The 10,861-nt window shown below is 42.8% G+C and overlaps 1 long non-coding RNA gene across 9 annotated transcripts in view; it reads left to right on the top strand.

Moving 5' to 3' along the window:
- Window positions 1-10,861, top strand: part of LOC114487968 (uncharacterized) — a 93,141-nt gene that overhangs the window by 77,211 nt on the left and 5,069 nt on the right. For 7 of the 9 annotated variants that reach the window (XR_003683539.2, XR_008619549.1, XR_008619553.1 and 4 more), the window contains 2 exons: window positions 4,381-4,461; window positions 4,624-4,744. The exons of 1 other annotated variant lie outside the window; for it this stretch is intronic. This is a non-coding gene — a long non-coding RNA (uncharacterized lncRNA). The remainder of the gene's footprint in view (window positions 1-4,380; window positions 4,462-4,623; window positions 4,745-10,861) is intronic. One more of the 9 variants, XR_008619554.1, reaches the window with a different exon arrangement.

Here is a 10,861-nt window from a genome sequence, read left to right as displayed (position 1 = left end):
CTTTTAGTTTTATTGATCTTTGCTATTGTTTCCTTCATTTCTTTTTCATTTATTTCTGATCTGATCTTTATGATTTCTTTCCTTCTGCTAACTTCCGGGTTTTTTGTTCTTATTTCTCTAATTGCTTTAGGTGTAAGTTTAGGTTGTTTATTTGAGGAGTTTCTTGTTTCTTGAGGTAGGATTGTATTGCTATAAACCTCCCTCTTAGAACTGCTTTTGCTGCATCCCATAGGTTTTGGGTTGTCCTGTTTTCATGGTCATTTGTTTCTAGGTATTTGTTGATTTCCTCTTTGATTTCTACAATGATCTCTTGGTTATTAAGTACTGTATTGTTTAGCCTCCATGTGTTTGTATTTTTTAAAGATTTTTCCCTGTAATTGATATCTAGTCTCATAGCATTTTGGTCGGAAAAGTTATTTGATACGATTTCAATTTTCTGAAATTTACCAAGGCTTGATTTGTGACCCAAGATATGATGTATCCTGGAGAATGTTCCATGAGCTCTTGAGAAGAAAGTGTATTCTGTTGTTTTTGGATGGAATATCCTATCAATACCAATTAAGTCCATCTTGTTTAATGTATCATTTAAAGCTTGTGTTCCTTGTTTATTTTCATTTTGGATGATCTGTGCATTGGTGAAAGCGGGGTGTAAAGTCCCCTACTATGATTGTGTTACTGTCTATTTCCCCTTTTATGGCTGCTAGCATTTGCGTTATGTATTGAGGTGCTCCTATGTTGGGTGCATAAATATTTACAATTGTTATATCTTGTTCTTGGATTGATCTCTTGATCATTATGTAGAGTCCATCTTTCTCTCTTGTAGTAGTCTTTATTTTAATGTCTCTTTTGTCTGATATGAGAATTGCTCCTCCAGCTTTCTTTTGATTTCCATTATGCATGCAATATCCTTTTCAACCCCCTTACTTTCAATCTTAATGTGCCCCTAGGTCTGAAGTGGGTCTCTTGTAGACAGCAAATATACGGGTCTTGTTTTTGTTTTGTATCCATTCAGCCAGTCTGTGTCTTTTGGTTGGAGCATTTAATCCATTTACGTTTAAGGTAATTATCGATATTTTCCTATTACCATTTTCTGGTTTTTCCCTTTCATCACTTTAAATATGTCCTGCCACTCCCTTCTGGCTTGCAGAATTTCTGCTGAAAGATCAGCTGTTAACCTTATGGGGATTCCCTTGTATGTTATTTGTTGTTTTTCCCTTGCTGCTTTTATTATTTTTTCTTTGTATTTAATTTTTGATAGTTTGATTAATATGTGTCTTGGCGTGTTTTCCTTGGATTTATACTGTATGGGACTCTGCACTTCTTGGACTTGATTAACTATTTCCTTTCCCATATTAGGGAAGTATTCAACTGTAATCTCTTCAAATATTTTCTCACTCTCTTTCTTTTTCTCTTCTTCTGGGACCCCTATATGTTGGTGCATTTAATGTTGTCCCAGAGGTCTCTGAGACTGTCCTCAGTTCTTTCCATTCTTATTTCTTTATTCTGCTCTGTGTTAGTTATTTCCACTATTTTATATTCCAGGTCACTTATCCATTCTTCTGCCTTAGTTATTCTGCTACTGATTCCTTCTAGAGAATTTTTAATTTCATTTAATGTGTTGTTCATCATTGTTTGTTTACTCTGTAGTTCTTCTAGGTGCTTGTTAAACGTTTCTTGTATTGTCTCCATTGAATTTCCAAGATTTTGGAACATCTTTACTATCAGTACTGTGAATTCTTTTTCAGGTGGACTGCCTATTTCCTCTTCATTTGTTTGGTCTGGTGGGGTTTGACCTTGCACCTTCATCTGCTGTGTTTTTCTCTGTCATCTCATTTTGCTTAACTTACTGTGTATGGGGTCTCCTTTTCACCGGCTGCATGTTCGTAGGTCCTGTTGTTTTTGGTGTCTGCCACCAGTGGCTAAGGTTGGTTCAGTGGGATGTGTAGGCTTCCTGGTGGAGGGAACTGGTGTCTGTGTTCTGGTGAATGAAGCTGGATCTTGTCTTTCTGGTGGACAGGACCACATCCAGTGGTGTGTTTTGGGGTGTCTGGGACCTTATTATGATTTTAGGCAGGCTCTCTGCTAATGGTGGGGTTGTTTTCCTGTCTTGCTTGTTGTTTGGCATAGGGTGTCCAGCACTGTAGCTTACTGGTTGTTGAGTGGAGCTGGGTCTTAGCTTTGAGATGGAGGTCTCTGGGAGAGTTTTCCCTGTTTAATATTACATGTGGCCTGGTGGTCTCTAGTGGACCAGTGTCCTGAACTCAGCTCTCCCACCTCAGAGGCACAGGCCTGATACCCGCTGGAGCATGAAGACCCTGTCAGCCACACAGCTCAGAAGAAAAGGGAGAAAAAAAGAAAGAAAGAAAGGAAGGAAGGAAGGAGGGAGGGAGGGAGGGAGGGAGGGAAGAAAGAAAGAAAATAAAGTTATTAAAATAAAATATATTTATTAAAAAAGAAAAATAAATGAAAGAAGAGAGCAACCAAACCAAAGAACAAATCCACCAATGAAAACAAGCGCTAAAAAGTATACTAAAAAAAAGAATAAACAAAAAAAACGGACAGACAGAACCCTAGGACAAATGGTAAAAGCCAAGCTATACAGACAAAATCACACAAAGAAGGGGCTTCCCTGGTGGTGCAGTGGTTGAGAGTCCACCTGCCGATGCAGGGGACATGGGTTCGTGCCCCGGTCTGGGAAGATCCCACATGCCGCGTAGCGGCTAGGACTGTGAGTCATGGCCACTGAGCCTGCACGTCCAGAGCCTGTGCTCTGCAATGCGACAGGCCACAAGAGTGAGAGGCCCGTGTACCTCAAAAAAAAACACCAAAAACCAAACAACAAAAATCACACAAAGAAGCTTAAACATACACACTCACAAAAACAGAAAAAGGAAAATAATATATATATCGTTGCTGCCGAAGTCCACCACCTCAATTCTGTGATGATCCGTTGTTGATTCAGGTATTCCACAGATTCAGTGTTCATCAAGTTGATTATGGAGATTTAATCCGCTGCTGCGGAGGCTGCTGGGAGGGATTTCCCTTTCTCTTCTTTGTTCGCACAGCTCCTGGGGTTCAGCTTTGGATTTGGCCCCGCCTCTGTGTGTAGGTCGCCTGAGGGCATCTGTTTTTCGCTCATACAGGATGGGGTTAAAGTAGCAGCTGATTAGGGGCCTCTGGCTCACTCAGGCCGGGGGGAGGGAGGGGTACAGAATGCAGGGTGAGCCTGTGAGCAGAGACCAGCATGACATTGCAACAGCCTGAGGTATGCCGTGTGTACTCCCGGGAAGTTGTCCCTGGATCTCGGGACCTTGGCAGTGGCGGGCTGCACATGATCCCAGGAGGGGAGGTGTGGATAGTGACCTGTGCTTGCACACAGCCTTCTTGGTGGCTGCAGCAGCAGCCTTTAGCGTCTCATGCCCGTCTCTGGTATCTGCGCTGATAGCCATGGCTCGCACCCGTCTCTGGAGCTCGTTTAGGCAGCGCTCTGTATCCCCTCTCCTCGCGCACCCTGAAACACTTGTCTCTTGTCTCTTAGGCAGGTCCAGAGTTTTTCTCTGACTCCCTCCCAGCTAGGTGTGGTTTCACTAGCCCCTTCAGGGTGTGTTCATGGAGCCAACCCCAATCCTCTCCCTGGGATCTGATCTCTGAAGCCCAAGCCTCAGTTCCCAGTCTCTGCCCGCCCCGGTGGGTGAGCAGACAAGCCTCTCAGGCTGGTGAGTGCTGGTTGGTACTGATCCCCTGTGCTGGAATCTCTCCACTTTGCCCTCTGCACCCCTCTTGCTGCGCTCTCCTCCGTGGCTCCGAAACTTCCCCCCACCACCCCCTGTCTCCACCAGTCTGCAGTGAAGGGGCTTCCTAGTGTGTGGAAACCTTTCCTCCTTCACAGCTCCCTCCCAGAGGTGCAGGTCCCATCCCTATTCTTTGTCTCTGTTTTTTCTTTTTTCTTTTGCCCTACCCATGTACATGGGGAGTTTCTTGCCTTTTGGGAAGTCTGAGGTCTTTTGCCAACGTTCAGTAGGTGTTCTGTAGGAGTTGTTCCACATGTGGTTGTATTTGTGATGTATTTGTGGGGAGGAAGGCAATCTCAATGTCTCACTCCTCTGCCATCTTGAGGGTCTCTCTATGGTATTTTATATAAGGCACTGGAGCATCCATGAATTTTGGTATCAGTGGGGGTCCTGGAACCAATCCTTCCTAGGGATAATGAGGGGTGCCCTCATTTCTTCCAACAAGATTGCTGAGTTTCCCTTCGTATTGGGCCATTACAGGGAGGTCACAGAATGTAAGGAGCCAGGTCAATATGACCAGTGGCTTTATATGACCAGATCAATCCATCCAGTGGCTTTTACCAGCCCACATCTTCATATTGGTTCACAGAATGGTTCCTGCTCTTCTCTGAGAATGGAATGAAGGTTCAGTTCCATTTGGACAACACATACTAAGAAAAACTCTATTGGGGTAAGGAGTCACCTAACTGAATCCCTGCAGTAAAGGACATATTATAGTTCATTAATCCTTTTAGTGAGTAAATGATAAGCACTTACTATATACCAAATTTTATGTGCATGTTAGAGCTTTAGTAGTATGACAATGAACAAGAATTTTTCCACACCTTTTAAGGATTTTGTCAGTGAGAAATGAAGAGGTAAACTGGAGCAAGCTCAAATTACCAGAAATTGAGTTTATTTGAAAATAGCAGAGGAACTGCAATTCAGGAAACGTGCGCTGCAGCAACTTACAGGTGAGTCCATGAGGATTTGGGGCAGGCTGCATTTATGGGCAACAGTGTGAAGAGGGAGAAGTCCAGCCAGAGTCCAGGCAGTAAGTCCACTGGCTTGAGGGTGGGACAGATTCTTAGCAAATGATCATTGGTCAGGAGATGTCTTGGTTTTCAGTAAATCAGACATATACAGAAATCAGTCTCAGTTCTTAAGTTCCATTCTTCTGAGGGCACATGTATGAGATTCTCCATTTCATATCATCTGGTTCCATTTTGGATTGAGATTCTTTCACAATTTCATAATCATATGAGAGTTATGCAAAAAGGCAGTTATTCTGCAGTGTGCTGGTCACTCACAATGACGAAAGCAGGGGTCTGTGTGATCAGAAGAGGATCATTTATACTGTAGGGAGTTGGATGAAGAAGGTGGTGATGGAAGGGAGAAACAGAATGGAAGGAATGGAATACAGGGGAAAGTATTCCTGGTGAAAGGAATGGCGTGCACGTAGGACAGAGAGAAACAAGAACACAGTGGGGTTGGAGAGGTAGTGGGTGGGAGTTCAGCACTCCTGGAATGTGCTTGTACAGCAGCACTGGAATGCATTCCGCCTCTGGAATTAGGGCAACTGCTGGTCTTACACTGCTTCTCAGTGTACTCACCTAACAACATGTTAAAAATAATTTATGTTCAAAGTGCCTACCAGGTATCTTGCTTCAGAAATAAATGGATGGAGAAAAGTGTTCTGGTTACTATGCTATTTAAGAAACCGCCCCAAAGGTAGTGGCTTAAAATGACAATTATTTTATTTTGTTTACAGATTGTGTAGGTCAGGAGCTCATACAGGAGTGATGAGGAAGCCTGTCACACATCTGTGGCCTAAGGCTATCTCCTATTGAGTGTAGATCTGTCTTGTGGTGGACCACTTGATCTGTGTAGTGTGTGTGGGGCAAGCCAGGGGCAAGAGTCTTCTTGGAGGCATACTTCCTCCTCTGGTTACCTTGGTCCAGCCCATTCAACTGGGCCTTGCATGACCTTCCAGTTGCAGAGCCCCTGTTTAGCACCAAGTGTCTTGTCTGGGCCTTTATTCTCACTCTAAACCAGATTTTATGAATGGACTTTTGTGAATGGACTGATCTCCTGAGGCCACAGTGGCCCCTCTTGACTACCTTTCTATCCTGTTTGCTGTCATCCTCTTTCCTTCAGCTCAGAACTAAGAGGGAGTTGAGATGCCCTGATACTTGCACAGGAACTAGAGTCTGTATCCCTGTTAGATTCCTGAGAGTTCTCAAACTTCTCAGTTTTTTTCTTCTCTTCTACCACCCCAGCATAATTTGAAGAAGCTTATCAAGGGTGAGAGTAGAACCATGTCTTATAGGTTTCTTTTTAAATTTTTACTTAAAAATGATTTACTTAATTTTTGAATATGCAATGTATTCACATAGATCAGAATTCTAAGATGAAAGTAGATAAATAATTAGGATACCTTCCACATTGTCATGTGCCTCATAAACCTCTCCAATTTTTCTAGTACAGGATCTCAAAATAGTCACTGAATTTTAACAGTCAACTTCCTAGCAAAGTACACTTAGCACATGGCATGGATTTACTGTAAAGATAATGAACCTAAAATATCAGGGCCCCTCTCTTGAGCCCTGTCTTAGCCTGTTCAGGCTGCTATAACAAACTACCCTTGACTGGGTGACTTATAAACAACAGAAATGTCTCATAGTTCTGGCTGCTAAAAAGTCTGAGATTAAGGTGCCAGCAGCTTTGATGTCTGCTAAGATCCTGCCTCCTGGTTCACAGCTGTCTTTTCACTGTGTCCTTACATGTGGCAGAGGGAAGGGAACTCTCTGGGGTCTCTTTTATAAAGGGACTAGTCCCATTCATGCAGGCTCCACCTTAATGACCTAATTACCTTCCAAAAGCACCACCTCTTAACACAATTATATTGGGAGTTAGGATTTAAAATATGAATTTTGGGGAGACATAAACATTCAGTCTATAGCAGGCCCATTCCAGGTCATCTTCTAGGAGCACTATTAATATGTTGATATGCCTTGTAATATTTGCAGCCATAATACATTTTAACCACATCAGTTAAGTCGATTATGTCATTTAACTCCAGAATCTGCAGGGCCAGAGTTATTGCGATATAAAAGTGCTCCATATATGACACAAGGAATTGGACATATATATTGGGTGGGGAACGATTATAGTGGTGGAAGAGACAGCCTGTTAATAAGAATATTATGTTATTTTTCTGTATTTTGTGATGGTTATAGTGTCTGTCAGCCCTTTTACATTAGTAATTTTCCCCATTACTTTTGCCATTTTCTAAACACTTTGTTACCCATTTTTTAATTTGTTATTTTGTGTCCTTTTTTCTTAGGTGCCCCAAATTATAAGAGCTTTTGGTCCCACAAAATATTGATCCTTTCCTATATAAATAGCAGGCAGGTGTCTCACTACGTTGCTTTAGTTGTGGTTTGCCCATCTGTCCAGGGTGAATGACCCAAACAACAGAAGGACAGTCTGTGTTTCTCACTGTAAAGTCTTGGCACTTTCTTGGCTTTTGTCCAACTTACCAGATCATAATCTCCATCATTACTGTTAACAGCAATAGATTAAAATGCAACCATTAAACGTCATCTTGGAGAGACCTTCAAGATGGCGGAGGAGTAACGTGGAGATCACCTTCCTCCCCACAAATACATCAGAAATACATCTACATGTGGAACAACTTCTACAGAACACCTACTGAACGCTGGCAGAAGACCTCACACTTCCCAAAAGGCAAGAAACTCCCCACGTACATGGGTAGGGCAAGAGAAAAAAGAAAAAACAGAGACAAAAGAATAGGGTCAGAACCTGCACCTCTGGGAGGGAGCTGTGAAGGAGGAAAAGTTTCCACACACTAAGAAGACCTTTCACTGGCAGAGACGGGGGGTGGTGGGGGAGAAGCTTCAGAGCCACAGAGAAGAGCGCAGCAAGAGGGGTGCAGAGGGCAAAGCGGAGAGGTTTCAGCATAGAGGATCAGTGCTGACCAGCGCTCACCAGCCTGAGAGGCTTGTCTGCTTACCCGCTGGGGCAGGTGGGGGCTGGGAATTGAGGCTTGGACTTCAGAGGTCAGACCCAAGGGAGAAGACTGGGGTTGGCTGTGTGAACACAGCCTGAAGCCTGAAGGGGGCTAGTGTGCCACAGCTAGCAGGGAGGGAGTCCAGGAAAAAGTCTGGACCTGCCTAGGAGGCAAGAGAAAATTGTTGCAGGATGCGTGAGGAGAGGGGATTCAGAGCACTGCCTAAATGAGCTACAGAGATGGGCGTGAGCCACAGCTATCAGCGCGGACACCAGAGATGGGCATGAAACACTAAGGCTGCTGCTGCAGCCACCAAGAAGCCTATGTGCAAGCACAGGTCATTAACCACACATCCCCTCCCAGGAGGCTGTGCAGCCCACCACTGCCAGGGTCCTGCAATCCAGGGATAACTTCCCCAGGACAACACACAGTGCGCCTCAGGCTGTTGCAACGTCATGCAGGCCTCTGCAGCCGCAGGCTCGCCCCGCATCCCGTACCCCTGCCTCCCCCGAGCCTGAGTGAGCCAGAGCCCCCTAATCAGCTGCTACTTTAACCCCGTCCTGTCTGAGCAAAGAACAGACACCCTCAGGCAACCTACATGCAGAGGCGGGACCAAATCCAAAGCTGAACCCCAGGAGCTGTGCGAACAAAGAAAAGAAAGGGAAGTCTCTCCCAGCAGCCTCAGGAGCAGCGCATTAAATCTCCACAATCAACTTGATGTACCCTGCATGTGGAATACCTGAATAGACAATGAATCAACCCAAAATTGAGGCGCTGGACTTTGGGAGCAACTGTAGACTTGGGGTTTGCTTTCTGCATCTAATTTGTTTCTGGTTTTATATTTATCTTAGTTTAGAGTTTATTATCATTGGTAGATTTGTTTATTGATTTGGTTGCTCTCTTCCTTTTTTTGTATATAGATATATATATTTTTTCCTTTTTATCTTTTTGAGAGTGTGTATGTGTATGCTTCTTTGTGTGATTTTGTGTGTATAGCTTTGCTTTTACCATTTGTCCTGGGGTTCTGTCTGTCCGGTTTTTTGGTTTTTTTGGATAGTTTTTAGCACTTGTTATCATTGGTGGATGTGTTGTTTGGTTTTGTTGCTCTCTTTCTTTCTTTCTTTTATACTACTTTTTAATTTTTAATAATTTAAAAATTTTTTTGTTTTAATTACTTTATTTTATTTTATTTTTCTCTCTTTCTTTCTTTTCTTCTCCCTTTTCTTCTGAGTCATGTGGCTGACAGGGTCTTGGTGCTCCGGCCAGGTGTCGGGCCTGTGCCTCTGAGGTGGGAGAGCACAGTTCAGGACATTGGTCCACAAGAGACCTCCCAGCTCCATGTAATATTAAATGGCGAAAGCTCTCCCGGAGATCTCCATCTCAGTGCTAAGATCCAACTCCACTCAACGACCAGCAAGCTACAGTGCTGGACACCCTATGCCAAACAACTAGCAAAACAGGAACACAACCCCACCCATTAGCAGAGAGGCTGCCTAGAATCATAATAAGATCACAGACACACCAAAACACACCACCGGACGTGGTCCTGCCCACCAGAAAGACAAGATCCAGCCTCAACCACCAGAACACAGGCACTAGTCCCCTCCACCAGGAAAGCTACACAACTCACTGAACCAACATTAACCACTGGGGGCAGACACTAAAAACAATTGGAACTATGAACCTGCACCTTGCGGAAAGGAGACCCCAAAGACAGTAAGTTAAACAAAATGAGAAGACAGAGAAACACACAGCAGATAAAGGAGCAAGGTAAAAACCCAGCAGACCAAAGAAATGAAGAGGAAATAGGCAGTCTACCTGAAAAAGAATTCAGAGTAATGATAGGAAAGATGATCCAAAATCTTGGAAATAGAATGGAGAAAATACAAGAAATGGTTAACAAGGACCTAGAAGAACTAAAGAGCAAAGAAACAATGAGGAACAGCACAATAAATGAAATTAAAAATTCTCTTGAAGGATCAATAGGAGAATAACTGAGGCAGAAGAATGGATAAGTGACCTGGAAAATAAAATAGTGGAAATAACTACCGCAGAGCAGAATAAAGAAAAAAGAATGGAAAGAATTGAGGACAGTCTCAGAGACCTCTGGGACAATATCAGAAGCACCAGCATTCAAATTAAAGGGTTCCCAGAAGAAGAAGAGAAAAAGAAAGGTAATGAGAAAATATTTGAAGAGCTTATACTTGAAAACTTCCCTAATATGGGAAAGGAAATTGTCAGTCATGTTAGGGAAGAGCAGAGAGTCCCATTTAGAATAAATCCAAGGAGAAACATGCCAATACACATATAATCAAAGTATCAAAAATTAAATACAAAGAAATAATATTAATAGCAGCAAGGAAAAAACAACAAATAACATACAAGGGAATCCCCATAAGGTTAACAGCTGATCTTTCAGCAGAAACTCTGCAAGCCAGAAGGGAGTGGCAGGACATATTTAAAGTGATGAAAGGGAAAAACCTACAATCAAGATTACTCTACACAGTAAGGACCTCATGCAGATTCGACAGAAAACTTAAAACTTTGTAGACAAGCAAAAGCTAAGAGAATTCACCACCAAACCAATACAACAAATGCTGATGGAACTTCTCTAAGCAGGAAGCACAAGAGGAGGAAAAGATCTACAGTAACAAACCCAAAACAATTAAGAAAATGGTAATCGGAACATACATATCGATAATTACCTTAAATGTAAATGGATTAAATGCTCCTACCAAAAGGCATAGACTGGCTGAATTGATACCAAAACAAGACCCGTATATATGCTGTCTACAAGAGACCCACTTCAGACCTAGGGACACATATAGACTGATAATAAGGGGAAGGAAAAAGATATTCCATGCAAATGGAAATCAAAAGAAAGCTGGAGTAGCAATTCTCATATCAGACAAAATAGACTTTAAAAGAAAGACTATTACAAGAGACAAAGAAGGACACTACATAATGATCAAGGGATCAATCTAAGAACAAGATATAACAATTGCAAATATTTATGCACCCAACATAGGAGTACCTCAATACATAAGGCAGATGCTAG

This window comes from Physeter macrocephalus, chromosome 16 (genome assembly GCF_002837175.3).
Source record: "Physeter macrocephalus isolate SW-GA chromosome 16, ASM283717v5, whole genome shotgun sequence".
In the NCBI taxonomy this organism is placed as follows: Eukaryota; Metazoa; Chordata; class Mammalia; order Artiodactyla; family Physeteridae; genus Physeter; species Physeter macrocephalus.
The sequence above is the reverse complement of the archived record's forward strand: the minus strand, read 5'-3'. Positions and strand labels throughout refer to the sequence as shown.